General features: G+C 34.4%; 1 pseudogene; it reads right to left on the bottom strand.

Moving 5' to 3' along the window:
• Positions 1 to 11,265: 11,265 nt before the first annotated feature.
• On the bottom strand, positions 11,266 to 11,384 carry LOC120586470 (uncharacterized; annotated as a pseudogene).
• Positions 11,385 to 21,148: the final 9,764 nt, after the last annotated feature.

The following is a 21,148-nucleotide window of genomic DNA, read 5'->3' as shown; positions in this document are numbered from 1 at the left end:
CAAAATTAGAAAACCACTTCTCTTGTCTTGGGCTCTTAGATCTAAAACTAGAGCATCTGGTAAAACAAACAAACAAAAAACAACAACAAGGAAATATTCAGGAAATGGACTTTCTTCACTTGATTGAGTTCAACTGTTCCACAGAGAACTCTTCTCATTTGATAATTAGTAAATTTAAAAAATGGCTTAATTATATTATTTTTTCAACTTAAAAGGGAATAAGTATCTCCAATGAAGCTAAAGACTAATTATCCAGTAAAATTATGTACTTTTTTATACTGGAGAATTATAAAGCCAAATAAATGTTATATAACATTTATATTACATATAAATGTTATATATATATATAATAAAATGTTATATAACATTTATATTACATATAAATGTTATATATATAATAAAAATGTTATATAAATTTATATTCTACTGATACACACATTAAGGTGCATCCATTATAACTAGAAAGAAATCAAGAGGCACAGTGTTTCTCCATTTGGGATGCTTAGAGAACTTCTCTCCTTTCTCATATCTGTCCTCGCGTTGCATCTTTCACCAAGAAGGTAACAAATATAAATGACTGACTACCATTACAGATGGGAAGTAGGTTTCATTCACCGATTCACTGAAAAAAAAACTTTTTAAGCACCTACTATGTGCCAGGCATTGTCAGCTGCATGATCCTTGTCTTCCAGAAGCTTGCATTCTAGCAAGCAAAAGGAAGAAAAAGAGAGAAAAGAGAGAGACAGAGACAGAGAAGAAAGCAACTAAGTAAATAAAATATATATGTCCTATCCTATAATGGAAATGAATGAGGAAATGAAATATAGAAAATTACAAGGAGGGCTAGTTTAAGCTGAGGTATTCAAAAACTTCTTTGGAGCAGATGGTGCTTAAAGGTGAGAGCTGCAGGATAAGAAGCAGGTAGAAGAAGTCCTGGGCAATATTAAAGTAATTGATACTAATAACTAACTCTTACTGAACACTTAGGATTTGCCGGACATTCTTCTAAACATTTTACATTTAGTCCTCAGAGCAACTCTATGATGCTTTGAAACTGTTATTTTCCTCATTTTTCATATGGATGAGAAAATGAACTTAGTTACAGATTGCTTAAGTGATTTGCCCAAAGCCACCCAGCTGGCAAGTGGTATGGTCAGAAAGCAAAGCTGGGCTACAGAGTATAGGCATTCAAGCATCGCACTATACTCCCTCTATTGCAAGGAGACCATAATATAGGAATGAAGTCGGTGTATTTTAACAAATTCTGATGATCTTTATAGAAGAAACAGAGTCAAAACCTAAAATGAGAGAAACAAATTGAGACCAGAATTTGCATGGTTTTATAGACTCTGCAACGAGTTTGGACTTTTCTAAGTGCATTAGGAAATCAATGAAGGAATTTTAAATGATGTGATATAGCTTTATAATTTGTGCTTTAAAAATCTCATTCTTCACGCTTCTGTGTGGAGAACAGATTAAAAGGGAAAGAGAAGGAACAGTGGCCAACTGGGGGCAACTGCTGTAATCTAGGAGATGAATGAAGGTGGCCTCAGCAAGGTGGAAACAGATGAAAAATGGAAAGAAGCAGATGATTTCAAGGTATGTTCTGAAAGCAGAACTGACAGGATTTGCTGACAAATTGAAGGAATATGATGAAATATGAAGAGTCTGTAATGACTCCTAGAATTCAGGTTTAAACAAGAGGGTAAACAGTTTCTATTTACTGCAACAGACTGGAAAGGACACTTTGGCTAATAAAAATCAAGACTTCTATTTTGCAATCCTTGTTTAGTTTTAGATGTTTGTGAGACATCTAGAAAGAGATGTCAAGTAGGCATTGCATATGCGATTCCAGAAGTCAGGGAAGAACTGGGCTGGATAAGCAAATTGAGATGTTATCAGTTTGTGTGAGGAATGTAAAGCCATGGAGATTGCAACGGTCCTCTCAGGAGAGAGCAGAGAAAAAAGAAAAGGCACAGGTGGATAGTAGAAAGATTTTCATGTGAATTGAAAGGAAGGGACCAAAAAGAAGACTTAGAAAATATAGTATAGGTAGGGGGGAAACCAGGAGTGTGCTAGGAAAGGAGCATGTTTAAGAAAATAGGTAGTAACCTATTATGTTAATATTATGCCAGTTTGACTAAAATGAGGAGAGATAAGTGTTTACTGGATTTGGCAATATTTTGTGGAATGTTGTGGGCAAAGGCAGATTCAAGGGTCAGAGGCTGAGTGGGAATCAAGGAAGTAGAAACAAGAGGTATAGACAACCCTTCAGCCGAGACAATTGCCAGTGCCCCTGGTACAGATTTTTCCACAGCCTCCAAGCTCTAGAAACCATTTTTCCCAGCAACAAATGCAGAAAGTTGTTTTATATTAGGAAAATGGAGATTATTAGCCAAAGAACAAAACACCACCAATCCAGTTTCTTTGTAATAAGAATCAAATAAAGAAAAATTTCAAATAAATTACCAAAAATCAAGAAAAATTGTTCCTTTGATTATTTTGATGAGTATAAAAGCTGATACAGTGCAAAACAGGACATATATCAATCAAGCCTGATAATGATACACATAGGTATTCAATCATCTCACCAATGTTTATTTCCTACTTTGTTCTGGGGATTGGAGTGGGCATTAGGATTCAAAGACATAGAGGTGAACAAGAAACAAACCCTGTTCAAAAGGAGCTAACAGTTTGGAAGAGGAAAGGAAAAAAAATCGTTCATTATGGGAAATTTAATTCATATCAGAATCATAATGTAAAATCGAATACAGCAAAATGACAAACTGAAAAGTATGTTAGGGCATGCCTTTAATTTGCTATTTGGTCCCATCCTTTGAGAATTCCTAAGCAGCTGTCAATCATCTGAAGTAGGACCATTTCTATGGTTATTCTGAACAATAAGGTAAATTAAGCTAACAGTACGTCCACTATATTCTAAATAATTATAGTATTTTGGACTCAGGTATTGCTCCATACATAATTATGGCATTTTAGAACATACATTTTCTTGATAGCTAAAAATATATGTACATAAATCTGTATCTTTGCATACCCAGAAGATTTACTTTAGCTTCTAGAACAAAGAAAGATTAAAACACATTAATAAACGGAAATTTTCTTAATTCTACTAAGTAGAAAAGAGACATTTTATTGCACGGAATGAGTATTTTTAAATATTACCCAAATATCATTTAAATATTATCCAAATACTATTTAAATATTATCCAAATATCATTTGTACAAACTATAGTGTCTTATACATTATCTTTAAGATTTTTCAAATATGCATATACTTATGTTCTATATAAGAATCCTAATGAAGTGTGTTTCTTTTTAGAAAAGTACAACAGTTCTAAGGCATTAACAACCATAGCTAAATTCTTTATCAATTACAAACATGTTTTCCCATCACTCATTTGAAATTACCCGCCCTCTTCAAAACAATGAAGAAACAGCTTTAGCTGCCAAGGTCGAAGAACAGCAGAGTAAAGAGGTTGTACATTTCTATGAAGTGAAACCAAAAGAGCAATTTCTAAAAGTGTAGGACAACTGGAAACAACCCAAATGTCCATCAACAGAAAAACAGAAAAACAAATTGTGTTATACACACAATGGAATAATAATCAGCAATAGAAAGAGCAAACTACTGATATAGACCATATTTTACTGCTGCATAGATGGATCTCAAGAACATTGTGTAAGTATATAATGTAAGATCCATCTGCATAAAGTTTTACATCAGCTAAAACTAATCTGTGGTGACAGAAATAAATGGCTGCACCTAGTGGTCGTGAGATGATTGATATAGAGGTCATGGGGAAACTTCCTGGGATGGTGAATGAGCCTCTATCTTTTCCACAAATAAATGGGCTTGTCAAACTTATCAAATTGGAATGCTTAAAATCTATATGTTTTATTCTACATAAATTATTCATAAAATTGTTAAAGTATTAAAAAGTTACTTTTTCAGTAACCTAAAAAAGAATGTTTGGGGTAGTTTGATAAAAGGCAAAGGAGCCCATACTCACAAAAAAAATTATCTTTAGAAATTGTAATTATATTTTCTGAAATACTCTTGTTGAATTTATTATTATATTTTTAAAATTAAAAAATAAGAATTATTGAGAATCTAATAAACATGACATCAAGTTTTAGTCTTTCTTTTGATGGAGGTGTTTAATGTACTTTTTCAGAGATATCAACTGACACTTTGATATTTCTTGTAGGAATGCAAAATTCTCTTACTTGAAAAAAAAATCCTGCATCAACAACTTTGGAAATAATGAGGGACCCTGTTTCTCATTTTGACTTTTTCAATTCTTTTCATGGAACACTTAACTCAATTAAAGTTGTTGACATGCAACAGTCCAATTTTTAATGTCATGATGCAGTGATTGACCTCTTTTACTCCCGGGTGTTCTTTTATTAATCATGTTTATATGGTGCATGTTGGCTCAAGAAACCAAATGACATGGTCCTCATGATTGACTGTTAATTAATTGATTTCACCAGAAACATCCGCTTAATACAGCAGGACAGAGAATGTTGAAACAAACACTAGGATTTAATGTTTTAAAATTCAAATGTGCTGTGCTCATTAATAATTTAATGACAGCTCTTATTAAATTATCACCTATTGGATATGGGATTAATAAATAAAAGAGATGAAGGGAGCTGGAACCTTTGTGTGACAAGAGTCTTGTCTGAATGAAGAGTTCCAGGACAACATTCTTTCCCTGAAAGTACCTCTCAAATTGGAGGCAGAAGGCAATCAGTAAGTAGTACTATGATAAAATTGTCAGTTCAATTTCATTTAAAATATGGTCAAAGAATTTTCTCTGTTTTTTGTTTTTGTTTTTTTTTTAAGGTCTACATACAGTGTGGTATATGCAGGAGAGTTATTATAATTTTTCATCTACAAAGACATTAACACACCATGAATACAGATTGACCTTTTGCCCCATACCAATTTGCTCATCTTCTCACCAGGACAGCAAGTCAATTGTACAAATCCCCTGATGAGAAGAGCAGACTTTAGTGTGCCTGATATATGCTGTTTTAAGTTATAGGCTGCAGAGCTCTGGAAAAAAAAAAAAACTGGACAATGGTGTTTGAGATATATAAGATAAAAAGAAGGATCCCTGTCAGAGCCCAATTGACTCTGTAAATAATACTGGACTTCCTGGGGAGATTTATTGTTACCATCAAATTTACAATTTAAAAGTCTCTAGTTTGTGAAGTTTTAACCTTGAATGTAAGTCCTACTCAATTCTAACATGTAAAAAGGTGGTTGTTAAACATTAGATCTCATTATACAGAATATGATAATTTATCTTTGTATTACTATGATTGTTTTCCCCAGCTTTGTTTGATTTAAAAATTATTTCACTTTTTAATGCAAAGCCCTAGCCTCCATGATATATGCAATCATTGTTTCTACATAATACTACTGATATGTATGAAAATAAGAGAAATCCATTGTAGGTAACCAAAAGTAAATAAGCCTGTAAATTAACATTCTTTTTTCCAAATAGTGTGTTTCTATTACCTTACTCAACTGGATTAAAAAACAAAAACAACTCAACCTATTCTTTACCTCAGGTCTAGTTTATTAGACTGTTGTCCTATCAATACAATGTATTATGTTAGAGATTGTTGTTTGTGCATGGAATAGCAGTCTCACTAGTTGTAGAGCAAAATCTAATTTTGATGGACTGAGTGAAGATCAATGTCATGATATAGAAAAAAAAATGATTTTTCTGAATATTTGAAGGGTGTCCAAAAATACTACAAGAATATTACTAGAGAAGAAATGGAAGAATACATCAACTATCTTCCAAGGGTATGAGGAGAAAATAAATTGACTTCACAGAAGAAAAAGAAATCTTAGGAAATGCCACCCGCACACAGAATCTATTCTATATTAAGGACCATGTATGAAAATATACATAGGGAAGTTTTGGTTTTTACCTTTGAGAAATAGTGCAGATAGTTGGAAAGATAAAATATGCACCTTTAAAATTTAGAAAAACTTGGGAGAGATATTTAGAATGGAAGAAATAGTATGAAAAAAGCATAATTATATATCTTTATTTGAAAAATATAGACTGAGGAAAAGACTGCTGTCTTGTAGTAGGTATCGTAGAACCGATAATCATAATTTGAACCTTCAAGAAAATCAAATTTCAATTAGGATTTGAAGAAGGCAAAATACTCAGGCAGAAAGAAGAGCAAAAATTAGAAGAGAGAATGGGCATGCACTGTGAAAGTCCTTTGTAAATGCTAAAAGCTTATGTAAAATTGAAAGTTTACAATTATTGAACTATGAGTGATGATAGCAAAGTAGAACAGTGTGAGTTGAAGAGATCTGAGTTATGAAAAAGCAGTGGGTGTATTTGAATAGATAAGTTAGGACCAGTCACACAAGGAAAAACAGATAAATTTGATTATAAATCTTTATAAAGCATTAGGAAGCTTTTATAGGTTCTAAGTAGGAAGAAAAATCATAAAAGGAATGCTTTATTTATATCCACCTATCAGCTGTGTGGAAGATGGATTGTAGTGAGAATGCCTTGGAGGCAGAGAGATTAATTATTATGCTATTGTATCTTTAATTTGAGATCATAAGAAACCAGAATAATCTGGCTCGGTTCAATTTTCTTAGGTACCAAGTGTGGTCTAGGCACTGTACTGGGCTCTGAGAATGGAAAGATGGCAGGAATACTGCTGTATAGGATCTTATAGAATGAAAAAACATAATCCCCTTGCAACTTGACAAGTGCAGTGAGAAGCTGTGAATGCGGAGATAAAAGAAGAGGCACTTAGCCCAGTGTAAGGGAGAAAAGGAAAGTCTCTTGAGTAGGTTATACATAAACTTAGTCTTGAAAGTTGAATGAATATTACTAATGGCTGGAGGGAAGGGTCAGTGTTGAGAAAGAAGACTGTGATACAATACAGAGAACAAAGAAAGTCTTTGGTTCATATTATGGGTCTCGGTATCAATTTTATAGATTAAAGAATGCCATTCTTATTGTAAGAATATTGTGGTCAGATTTGTGTTTTAGAACTATACACCTAAGGCATAAATTAAATCAAGGTGAGATTGGAAAGAAGGAAGATAGGATACTCTCATAATAATCCTGATTCAAAAGTAAATTGAACCTGTGCAGCAAGAGCCGTGATGAAAAAATAAAGACTCTAGAAATATTTGAGAGATCAAATGGAAGGACTGTGGTATCGATCGGATAAAAAATTGAAAATAGGAATATCTAGCATGATTGCTGACATTCTATCTCTGTTAGCTGGTTCAGCGGGTGGTGTGTCAAAAACTGTCACTCAGATTTCAAAAGGATGATTCTAGAGGGAGAAGGACAATGGATTCCATTTTGAACATGGTTCATCTGAGGTGTCTGTGAAACTGAAATGGATAGATAGAGCAGGCTGTATAAATCTGAACATTGGCAGAGGGGGCAAGACAAGACACATAAGTTTGAGAATCATTAGCATTTAAGCAATTATAGCATGATGAGTGAAGATGAGATTTCTAAAGAAAAGAAAGTCTGAGAGCAGTGGGAAGAATGTAAAATTCTGGGAACAACAGCAGTTAAGGAGTAAGAGGAAGGAAATGAAGAAAGTGAAAGAGAAGAAACTGGCAAAGTTGTGGGAAGAAAACTGGTACAAAGTGATAAGATAGAAGCCAAAAAAGTAGAGAACCTCCAGGAAACTAGCAGAGAAGCCTTGCAGGACCTGAAGAAAATAAAGTGGTGACTGACGTGATTAGAGGTGTAATTGAAAAATTGAGGTGTAATTCCTCACAAGGATTTGAATCCAGGGAGCTAGTACTAATATGCTAACATTGACAGAAAAAATATTTGAGGTCGATGAGCCTAAGAAACATCTTATGGGTATGAGTTTTTTGCAAGTGGTCATTTGCTATCCTGACAGTTGGTGTGGGTCTAGAAAATACTGTATAGTATGCAACTCAGTTGCATTAAAATGTAATTCTATCCCTATGTTCAAGGACTGTTAGGCTCAATCAAGGAACTCTTAACAGTTGGTAGACTTCATAAATCAGAAGAAACAAGACAATTTCCATGAAGGACTGTGATTCTTACAGTTGTTTCCATTCCTTACTTTATAATGGTACTATTAGTTAGACTTCCAGACACTACATAAAGTGAAACCATTCACTCAGGCTGACATTTATACAGGCTAATCAAATGGAAGTGAGATATAGCAAATAACTATAGCACCTGGAAGAGGTTGAAAAATATCATAAAATACACTCATAGTGTATCCTAAAAAGCCAACAAGTTGTTTTGTTTTGTTTTTCTCAGCAATAAGACAAATTTGGGAAAAGGTAATTATGCAGGCAATTCAATGCCTACTGAAGTGTATGAGCTGAAAACCCTTCTCCCTCATCACCATATGTAAGACACTTTAAAGTGAAAGCCAATTTATAAACGAAAATTTCAATACATGTACCCCTTCCATTCCACTGCTATGTAAAAGTCACTTGAGCATACTTTCTCATATTTAGCAAAAATGAGATGAGGGTGAAAGAGTCATATTTAAGAGAAAGGTGCGGGGCAGGAGAATGCAATATCACCCAAGATGCTGCCCTCGGCATCACCTTTCTCTTCAGCATGCTTTAACATAAGGGAAGGATATGCCACATGTGCATGATTGATATGGGAACCTCTTGGTGGCCTTACATGGTTCATAAGTACTTCTAAGATTATCACCGGGGCACTGACCTTTTTTTCTTCAATAGCATTTAGATCTAAAGATTCATAAAACTAAAGAGATTTATAAAACTAAAGAGATTCATGGAAAGTAAAGAAACGCTAATACAAAAAGGAATCCCCTCAAATTTGGTGTGAAATTTGCTTTGTGACACTATTTTCTTAAAACAAGAGAACAAAACAATTTACTTGGATCTTCTGTTTCTTTCATGTCTAGCAATCAGGAAAACCAAACACTAGAAGTATTAAATAAACTACACAAACCACTTTATTCTGTGGAGTTCATGGGTGCAAGACGTTCAATCACTTGAAAACAATTCTTTGCACCTCAATAACATCTTTAGGTCACGGGTCCTGAAGTATTTACAAACATGAACCATTCCTCCAGAACTTTATGAATCAGCCCACATTGTAGACTGGCAATCTTCAGAGAGACTTAGCAATAGCCTGTCCCACTGCATTGCAAGTCACTTGTAGAGGCAGAAATAAATCCCAAGACCTTTGTACTCAGCTCAAAACATGATTTGACATTTCGCCCTCATTTTGAATCACTGGTTTTCAAATACTAGATGTGACGTAAAAGATAGGAAATTTGTGAAAGTAAAATGTTGAAGCTGAAAACAAAAACAAATATATAAATAACTACTGCAACTATTTAAAAAATGTTCAAACTCTTCGCATTCAAAAATATTACTTTAGGGTTAATGTGTTCTCAAATCCCCAGTATGAGCATTTTTTTCCTTATTGATACAGGAAACCCATTTTTTATGTCTCTCTTATACTTAAAATTTTCTTTCAAAAAGAAAAAAAACTCAAATTAATGATAACCTTGGATGTTTCTTTTCCAGAAACTCACTAAAGAAACTTCCAGAAAATAAAATGGTACCTATTCACCAAAATAAATGTCTAGGAGTCCATGTACCAAATCATGTGCTCTCCCTCCTCCCAAAGAGTTCTTTACATCCTCAAAACTAACAGTTTACTTAATTTTAATACTAAGGAGTCTAGCTATGAATGTCCTGTTTTATAGCAGATTGGAATCAACAAATTGGAAGGAAATTAGTAGGTGACTAGGGGCAGGTAAGCATAAATTAATTGTAAGCAAACCTCTCTTTTGCAAAATAAAAGAAAATACACACACAAAAAGTCAAGCCCTTTTCCAAATGTTTTTATTTTGCTAACAAATGTTTTTAAAACTGTACTGGTTATCTATTATTGCATAACAAATTACACTAAAATTTAGCAGCTAAAACAACACACTTTTATCCTATAGTTTCTGTGCATGGAAAATCCAGGCACAGTTTAGTAGGCCTTCTGTTTAAGGGTCTCACAAGATTTAAATCAATATTCACTGAGCAAGATCTGCTTCCAAACTCACTCAATGGTTATTGAGAGGATTCAATACCTCTCAGTCTGTGGAACTGAGGAATTTCATTCCTCACTGGTTGTTGGACTGAGGCTGCCCTCATTCCTTGCCATGTGGACTTCTCTGCATCAGCTGAGATTCTTCAGAGAAACAGAGCCAATAGGATTTATATACATATAAAGAGTGAGACTTATTTTAAGGAATTGGCTCATGCCATTGTGGGCTGGCTGGCAAGTCAAAAATCTGCAGAGCAGGCCAGCAGGCTAGAGACCCTAGGAACAGTTGACATTACAGCTCTGTCTGAAGGCTATCTGCTAGTAAAGTTCCCTCTTTCTCAGGGGACCTTAGTCTTTCCTCTCAAGGCCTTCAACTGACTGGATGGGGCCCACTCACATTATAAAGGATTATCTGCTTTACAGAAAGTCTACTGATTTAAATGTTAATCACATCTGAAAAATATCTTCGCAGCAACATCTAGATGGTGTTTGACCAAATAACTGAGCACTATAGCCTCGCCAAGTTGACATATAAAATTGACCATCACACTTTCCAATATGACAGTTTGCTTCATCAAAGCCTAGAAGTCAAGAAGTCAACAGAGAATCTGCTGGCAATTTGGGAGTCAGTCTTTATAAAATAATCACAAAATTATTCTATTAGTTAGAAATAAGTCGCTAGGTCCAACCCATACTCAAAAGGAAAGAATCCTACAATGGCACAAATACCAGGAGACTGGGAAAATTGGAGGACTAAGATGTCTTCCAATGATAATTGGAAGACATCTTAGTCCTCCAATTAGTATGCCTACCATATTAATCCAATTTAAAAACTCTTATTTGTAAACTTTGTATTAATAGCTTTTATCTTATTCAAAAATTAATGTTTATTTAAAATTTAGAAAACACAGAAACCAACTAAAATTCCACAATTTATACAGAACACTTTTAATATTCCTTCTTTGTTATTTTTTTCAGGGAGTTGAGATTATACTGTAAAAATTAGTATTAATCATAGACTTTATCATCATCGATCAGCAGTTCTCCTTGATCTTTTTATAATATATATAAATTTTTTTTAGGCAAGGCAACCCTTGGTTGACTTCACAGACTGCAAGGACCTTGTCAGCTTACAATCCCTTATTTTTTATTTTTACGCTTATAGCACCTGGTCTTCCTAGGTGGTCCCCCATCCAAGTACTAACCAGGCTCAACCCTGCTTAGTTTCCGAGATCAGACGGGATCTGGCTTGTTCGGGGTAGCATGGTGGTAGACTCTTCTTGATCTTTAAATATAATCTACTATTGGCAAAACACTTGGCATATTATTAAGCAGAGGCAGCTTAATAATGAACCATTAGAAGGAGATAAAAATTGAGCAGCTTTGTTGCCTAGTAGTTTTCAGACTTCTTTTCTTATTGTGGGAAAACATACGTAACATTATATTTGTCATTTCAACCATCTGTAAGTGTACAGTTCGATGGCACTAAATACATTTACAATGTTGTGAAACTTTCACTATTATTTATATCTACAACTTTTTCATGACTCCCAACAAAAACTGTATACCCATTAAACTATAAATTCCCCTTCCCCCTTGCCCTCCAGCCCCTGGTAACCTCTATTCTACAGTCTATCTCTATGAATTTGACTACTCTAGATACCTTATAAAAGTGGAATCATACAGTATTTGCCCCTCTATGTCTGACTTATTTCATTAAGTATAATATTTTCAAGACCACTCATACTGTAGCATATATCAAAATTTCATTCCTTTTTGTGGCTGAATAATATTCTATTCTATATTCATATCTATGTACATATATATATATATATAAAACGTTTGATTATTTGTTAATAGATACTTGAATTGTTTCTACCTTTTCACTATTATGAATAATGCTTCTGTGAAATGGGTGTACAAATATTTGTTTGAGTTCTGCCTTCAATTCTTTTGTATATGTATCTAGGAGTAGAATTGCTAAATCATATGATAGTTCCATGCTTAACCTTTTGAGAAACTACCAAACTGTTTTTCACAACATTCTCAGATTTTTGAATTTCAGGAAATCAGAAAATACATATACACACACATGGTCAAATTAGAATCAGCATAGGATTATTGCTAAATTTGCAAGTTAAATAAGTAAAAACTTTAAAAATATATGGATATAACTCTTCTTTTACCATATAAAACAAAAAAGGTGTCACCACTAAAAAAAGGCAGGATAAACATAATCCAAGAATAAAAGATCATAGTTTAAACTTTCTCTTTATTATTTTTACATTTTTTTTATCATTTTTCATTTTTTTATATTTTGGTTTTGTTTTAGATCACTGAAAATTTCATTAGAGACAAACATTAGGCTATGGAGTAACATTTTTAAACCACTAATCTAATTGAAAACCATTCATGTTTTTTATTAGAAAGTAAGACCAGGAGAGATTAACAGATTTAACAGAGATTACAAGGCTAAAGACGGATTAGGACCAGAGCTTGTTGCAAACCCAGTTGGGGAAGACTCCTCACACCCTGCCCAGTTTCAACCAAAAAACCAAAGACGTGGAGTAAAAATAATCAAAATAATAATAAGATAATAATACTTGAATCATCAGTGGCTGCTAAAAGTGATAAAATAAATTGAGATTTAGAATCTAAAAATATCCTCTATTTAATACTCTGATATACCTCTTTGAAACTTTGCCAAAATACTAAATATCTGTTTATTTCCTCTTCTTTCTTGTGCAAGGGAAAGTTAGTCCCTTCCATGAACACCCTTGGCGGGACCTCCAGCCACTCTGGCCAGAGAGATGCTGGAGTGGCACTCCCTCTGTCACTGTGCTGGTACCACAGTCCTCTCCACTCACACAGTCCTGTTCTGATCAAACAATAGTAATTCTAGCCTTTTAAAATCACCAGCTTTTTCACACATTTTAAATTGTTCTATCAATTCCTGGAGCAGAAACTATTCCTCAAAGTATCAAAGCTGCTCAAAGTGTAAAATAATTTATTGCCATGCCTTTTCAGAAGATATATTGTTTTCCCAGTTAAAATTACACAGTTGTGATTAAAATATTCTTCAGCTTCCTACATTTTATATTTTAAATGTTTTCCTCTTAAATCATAATAGCAAAAGTGTTAATAACTGTGAAATTTAGTTAAAAATTCGTAAGTACCCACCCCAAGCCTCCTCTCAAAATCACTCAGGAAGTTTTTTAAATTAAGTATTCTGGGAATACATGCTAGACTTCCCATGTAAGAATCTCTGAGGAAGTGAGTGACCAGGGGACCTGACTATTATAAAAAGATCTCCAAGGGATTTCGATATACAAGACAATCTGGGAATCAATAGTCTACCAAAAATGACCCAAAAAAGGTAAATGCAGAAATCTGCATGAAATGAGAGATATAATTTATTATTACATTGCTTCTCGTGGCTGGAAATACAATAAAATACCCCTCTACAATTCCTAATGTAAACATAAGTAGATTAAATTTGTTAAATTAATTTATCTGATATGCCATTTTTGCAAACTTTCCCATTGAGTGATTGATGGCTGAGTAGAACCAATTCCTGAGGGAAAAATAGTGACTTACACAGGTTTCGGAAAATGTGATCTTTGGTCAATTGTTTAAAGTCATTTATTTTAAAATTTTGATATCATGCAGGTCACTTTACTAGCACCTGGATATGTATATAAGTGTAGCCAGTGGAGAGGTGCTACTCCCAAGAAAAGGTGAAATACTGGCAACTGAGGAATACTAAAGAGCCATCTCAGTAGCTAATGAGACACTTGTGAGGCCGTTCTCCAAAGTGTCTTTCACATTTCTGCATGTCTCCTGAGCAGAGGGATTGAGAGCTTTTATTATGGACTATCTTTTCAAAAACGTTTGTATTGCAAACAGCCTTGGAAGATAGAGAAAGGATACCTACCTATCTAGGGTGAAGGGCAGATTTGTTTCCTGACCAGAATAATAAAGATAATATCTCTCCCTAGGGTAAAATTAGGGTAGCTTTGCTTGTTTCATTTCATAATATTAGGGTTTTCCTAAACTCAGGGTTGCTCAACTGTGACACACCCCCACTGTCCCCATGCATCATCCTTGTGGAACTGATGGACAAGGGAACCAACGCAAACACAAAGCTTAAGCCACCTGCTGTTCTGTTCTGTGATTAAAGTCTTTTGTCCCTAAACTAGGAGTCTGTTTCTTCTGCCAGCATCCATGAGCTGTGGCAGGCTAACTTTTAACCTGTAATTAGAGTAAAATCTCAAACTCTTCACAGTTTTTGACAAATTCTTGCATTTCTAAGTTTTATAACTGCTACCATATTGCTATGCCCTTCATACCTGCATTATAACTGCTACCATATTGCTATGCCCTTCATGCCACTTCTACATTCTGATGCTTCCTTCCAATAAGGATTTCTGATTCCACCTCTACTTTAACGCCAGCACTAATCTATATAATGTGAGAGCAGAAACTTCAAAGCAAAATGACTAAACCACTGAGCTAGTTTTTGACTGTATACAGTCATGTCCGATGGCAGTGGACTTCACATCAGTAAGTCCAAATAAAAATTCTAGTGCTGTCTTTTACTACATAAAAGTGAGATGGTTGGTTTTTCTGGCTCCTTTTTTAATGACATTTATGGTTCTCTGCTGAAGGTAGAGAGCCAAAGGTGCTTCACCTAGGTTATATAGAAATCCCCTGTCCCTAGATAGTGGTCATTTTAAATGTAAAAGCTTTGACCAGCACTTTATACTGGCCGCAGAACCAGGGTGGCTTTTTAAAAGTGTATAGGGCATTAGGTAGCTAAGGACTGAGCTGAAGTATTTCAAGCTTAAAATAGCTCCGCATGGGATCTACACCGTCATGGTAGCTTTGATTTACAGAGGTGAAATCCAGGACCAGTGTTTCTCCTTTCATCTCCGCATCATCTCTATGAAAAGCAAAGGAGCAAATGTTGTTATTTTCATGCTACAGAAACTGATCAACAAAGTGATACAGTAATATAGCTGCTATAATTGTAATCATTGGCTAAGCTGAAATTTTCTTCACTTGACTTCTTACAATAGTTTGAAAGCTACTAATTTTAATGTTAAAGAAAAAGAATATATATATATATTTTTTCCAATCTTTACCCTAGAGACCAGACTAACAAAAACTGACAGGTGGGAGTTGTACATGCCATAAAAAATAAAGATTATTTTCTCTTCACATGTCTATAGGGCACATTTTTTCAGAGCTGGAAGTAGAAAATCCATAAAAAGCAGATGGATCAAAAGTTAATTTTGATCCCTTGGGGAATTATTTAATTAACAGAATAATTCACCATTCAATCAACAAGTATTTGCGGTGTCTACAATGAACCTAACACTGTTATTTGCTGGGTATTCAGTGATAAATAGGATACACAGTGATCACAATATAGGCTGCCTGGTAGAGAGGTGATAAAGTTTACTGCAGGAGAAGTTAGTCAGGTACTTGATAGAAGTGCAGAGTATCTTCCATAGGAGGAAATAGTGGTTTTCAAAAGTTTATAAGCCTGAGAATCTAAATAGATGATGATGATGTTAGTTTTGAAAATAATGGAGAAATCTGACTTCAATATTTAGCTTATCAAGCTAAAGTCATATATTTAAAGTCTTATATATTTAGTTTATCAAGCTAGAGTCTTGGTTGTGTATAATGCATATCTAAAAATTGATGATGATGCACTTACAATATCAGTATGGGGATATTAACAAGCATGTTTAAAAAAAAACAGGTTATCTTGAGCTAATAATTAGAAAATGTCAAAGATACTACTGTACTCATTTAATGGGTCTAGTGAGGATAAAAATGTAATTTTGACAGATTCTTAGCATCTTTTATATATAGGATTATAAATATAAAAAACGTTTCTGTGATTAAACAAAAAATCAATCAATCCTACAGTTCCATGAAGGTACCACACCAACATGTCTACTAAGTCACTGGCTAAGGGCTATCCCAACGGGATATGAACTCCCAGACACTTCCACCTCACTGCTTGCTATGGACTGAAACGTGTTCCCCAAAATTCATACCCAGAGTGAAGGTCTGTAATTGGGTTTAGATGAGGTCATGAGGGTGGGGCCCTCTTGGTAAGATCAGAGTCCTTAAAAGGAGACCAGAGAGCTTTTTTGCTCTCTCTCTCTCCTCTTTTGCCTCCCATCACGTAAGGACACAGCAAAAAGGCAGACATGTACAAGCCAGGAAGAAAGCTCTCACCGGAAACCGACTACACTAAAACCATGATCTTGGACTTCTAACATCCAGAACTATGAGAAAATAAATGTCTGTTGTTTTAGCCACCCAGGCTATGGTATTTTTGTTTTGGCAGCCTGAGCTGAGTAAGAGGGTTCTGCACACCAGCAAACTGATGCCAGCACCCAAGGGCAGTCTTCCAAAGGAAGCTGCAGGTAGAGGATATAAGAAGTCAAAGATAGCAAATCCAATGAGCACACAAGAAGAAATGGTATAAGGGATCCAAGGGGATCTGAGCAGAATTCCAATAGAATCCTCCTACAAGAGATAGGAGCAAGAGGAACTAAATTGGAAGCAAATGATTCTAAGGGATTATCCAGAACACCTTGTTTATAATTGGTGGCAGAATAGTCACTACATTTAAAAATAAATAACATAGTGGGGAGAAGACACCACTGGTGCAGCGGTAACAGATTTTGAAAATGTAATATATAATAATTTCATAATTAGCACAAAGTTGTAACAGACTCTTCATGGCACAGGAATTAACCTGAATATCAAAATAATCAAAGCTCAGTCATGTCGCTACTTTCTTCAATCGACCTGGTTTTATCATAAAGCCAGGAACACTCCTCTTGTTAAATAAAGGGTGGAAATAAATGAAATAATTTTCATCTGGAGTCTAAATTTTCTATCATGGAGAATATAATAATGACCTTGTACCACACATTGTTCTCTCCAAAATTAGTTTATACCCTTCTTTACTCTGTTCTGGCTTCAAAGGCAGACCTATTTGAAAACCATCAACAGTGACTTTGCCCTCTCTCTCCTAGCTGCTCTTAGGTATTAGAAGGTACAAGAGGGCAATTTGAGGCCAGGAGGAGTGTAAGTCAGGATACTGATCCCTCCACTTCTTTTTCTGCCAGGTGCCCTACAGTGAAGGGCACTGTTTTCTAAGGCAGCTCTCTCCACACGGCTACCCACTTGAGTTTAGGGTTAAGGGTAAAAAGAATCCTCGTCTTACTTTCCTAGAGATATTTTAATCTCCTGTTGGTTTCTTTAAATTCTACTGTCGCTTCTGCAAATTATCTCAAAATATCAAGTGTATATGTGCTTATCAACTGATTAATAAAAACCTTCTTTGATTTACTTTACCAAGAATCAAAAGAAAAAAAAATTAATGGGCTGAACTTACTTGTAACGTATCACTATACAGTATACAGTATCTTTATAATAATCTTAGAGTAGCCAAAGAAGAAATAAAACCATGTTTTCCACTTTTTATGAGATTTACAATATATATGTTAATATTCCTAATGACTCAAACTATATATTATTCAAAAATCATTTCCACTAAGGAAACACTTCTGAGGATCATTGGACAATGATGGCCATCACCAAAGAATAATGATCTCCAAACCTTCCAAAACTATTATTTTGATTCACAAAATACATTGGTTCATCTATGCTGCCAAACTTCATGACACTTATGAACCTTTATCTCTTTGAATAATGTCTCTTTGATACTATTCAAATTCACTGTATGGTAAAGCACTTACTAGACTAGATTCAGGATCCAAGGTCAAAAACATTTTTAAAATACAGGATTAAGCAAATTTGTATGACTTTTTATTATTGTTGGACTTCCCAGTGCCTACACCTCATATGCCAGGCATTGTGAATTGCCAAGAAGAGCTATACTGCTATGTTGTAATGCACTATAATGAAAGAACTTTGCATTGTTTTCATAAAATACATATTAACATCTCTCTTGCAAAATGGGATTTGGCAGAACTCTGAAAATAGTGCTCTAGTGAATAGCGGCTCTCAGTGTACTCATCTCAGCCTCTCCCAGGTTGTCAGTAATTTGAGGGCAGAGATGGCCTTTCTGCCATCACCCTACAACTTGTAGTTTCTTCTATCCAAAATCAGTCCCTCTAAGATTCTCTATTTAGCCTCCACTTATTCACTCTTAGCACTCTTCATTCTCTACAATATTATTTCTATGTAACTATTTCTTTTGTTCCATGTCCCCCTGATAGACTTATGTAAACATCAAGCAGGCAGAGACTTTGTTTTGTACTCTGCTATACAGTGCCTGAAATTCAGTAAATATTCAAAAGAACAAATGACTCATGCAGAAGACATGGTCAATATTTTGTCAGTAGGACACAATTCAACATATGTGTATGTACAGGCTGACCCACACAAGCTACCAGACAGCCTACTAGCCCTGGGATAGAAAAGCTCTGCTTAATGTTTGGAAGTTTGCATGATCATATTGATGAGGTTTTGCTTTTTGGCTTTGACTATACTTACAAATATAACTATTTTAATTTTGCATTATATCCACTATACCACATATGATCTTTTTAGAGAAAGCAGAGTAGAGAAAATATCTATAAGCTGAATGCAATCACCCTTATTGTTTCCTCTGTAATCTGGGTCATGATATATTCATGCATGCCTCACAAACACTGGTGACAAAGTTAATTAAAAGATGCTATATAAAAGAATATGAGGCTTAGGACCAGAGAAGACATATGTATTAATATTAGTTTTTCTTTCTAACTGGGCCTCTTCTGGATAATTCTTTTTTAAAAGCAATGTCACTAAAATAGTAACAATTGATTAACTTAGATGATGTAGCAAAAATGAGGGATGTTATATATAATAAAGCATACATACTGCAATACTTCATAGGAAATGGTAGTCCTTGAGGCAAGTAGGTGCTGATTCATCTGAGTAATATAGTGGGTCTCATATGTTAGCCACCAACCATCTAACAAGCCCGTACTTGCCAGGAACTATTTGTTAAAAATGTGGCTCTACTACTAACCAATTACTCTAATTGAGGCTCTGATTCAGTATACTCAAAACAGAGAAAACAGAACACTGAATTTCTCAATCAAAGTGGAAAGTACATCAGTGCTAATGTGATGCTTATCTATAAACATAAGGTTACACATTACACATATAATGACACCATAAAATATATTCTTTACTCTAAGGGACTTAAATATATGAATGAAGTTTGTGAGATTTTAAAATTCTAAGAAATCATACTGTATCTTTCCTCTTTTGCCTCAGTTTCTCAACTCCTGATAATGGGATATTTAATGTTTAATTCTGTAAAAACAACTAAAGATAAGTATACTTGTAAACCCTAAAATGTTGTTTCTCCATAAGTACTTCTGAGAAAATTACTGATTATCAATGTTATTATGTCAAACACTTTACATAGATAATAAAACTCTGAGAGATTAAATATCTCCATTAGCCAGGTTGGTGTTTTTTTTTTCTTTTAATGATGTTACTGTTTGGACGGTAATTCTAGGAACTTTTCAATGAAGCAAACGGTAGCAGACAGACTCTGAGGAGTTGTGAGTCTCTCATGACATGCTGTAGCCAATATTAATGCATTTCCTCTGCCTGTGATAACCTGATCATGGCTTAAACCCTCTGAATTTTTTTCTCTATATATTAACTGATCAGAAATATGTCTATTTAGTGCTAAAACTACACCCCAAGAACCATCTCTCTCTTGCAACAAAACAGATTTCCAACATACATATTTCTTAAACTTAAAAATCAAGATCATCAATAAATTTGTACTATTAAAAAGATGTAATTTATGAAAAATAAGATGTCAATAGTAATTTTTAAAAGCAATGTCACTAAAATATGCGTGCATACATTATAAAATAAGTTATAGGTGAGTAACCCTGGGGAAATGTGTTATAAATGAACTATTTTCAATTCCTAATCAATGGCTCAAAAGCTCATTTGAGTTTCACCTTGGCTGATGTAGCTTTTATGAATTCTGTTTGAATAAGAACTTCTGTATGTCAGGTGCTATCATGTGTTCCCATCCATTTAAAATCCAATTTAGTGAAGCTGTTGTCCATATGTATAGTTACTATTTGAATTACCTGTAGCAGTATATACTCCTAATAAATTTTGACATTTAAAAATGGATTTCTTGATTATTTTAAGACATTTCAAAATAAAATAAAAGTTTTGTAGCCTGCTTCATTTTCATGTCACTGAAACAATGTGAGTTATTTTACAAGGAGAGAAAAAAGTGGGTCAAGTAGCAACAGGCATTCCTGGTACTTAAAGATTCCAGATGCCCTGGTTTTTGACAGTCTATACTTGTTTTCTAGGATTTGGTTATTCCTGACCTCAAATATTTCCTCTACAGACACTTAACGGGAATGAATTTGAAAGTGCATTGTCCCAAGAGGAAATTCTCTTCCAAGAGCAATATTTCAAAGATGTGAGTACAGCTTTTTGAATGGCCATAATAACAGTTTAGCTTATAAGGAACAGAGTAATTCACAAGCCACTGACAACATCTCACCATTTTTCTAAAATTGTATATGATCCAAACCCTCATGGAAACCAATAATCATGTGTTGCTTCATGGCAAAAAAGAGAAAAGTTGTAGTACAACCTGCTAGAATCAATACATTTTGAGAAACTATGACTAATTTTAAGAACCCGTTCAAAAAATATTTTTGCCCTGTGCTAATATTAATACTAAATACAGACATAACATTTATGATTTAGACCTATAATTTCACAACTGCACCAGGCTACTACTATTTGTTAATATACATACATCCTGAAAATGTACAGAATGTGAGGCCAGTGTGAATACACCACACTTCCCTTCACTCCGTAATAACAGCCGGTGTTTACGTAGATTTGGATATTAGGTGAAAATAGATTTCACTTTTTTTCAAAACAAAAAATTCTACCCTTCTGCCAAGTAAGTGAGTCCTTTAAATTCATTTAAATTTCTC

This window comes from Pteropus medius, unplaced genomic scaffold (genome assembly GCF_902729225.1).
Source record: "Pteropus medius unplaced genomic scaffold, Ma_sr-lr_union100, whole genome shotgun sequence".
Classification (NCBI taxonomy): Eukaryota; Metazoa; Chordata; class Mammalia; order Chiroptera; family Pteropodidae; genus Pteropus; species Pteropus medius.
Note: the sequence above shows the minus strand (reverse complement) of the source record. Positions and strands in the feature narration are given on the sequence as shown.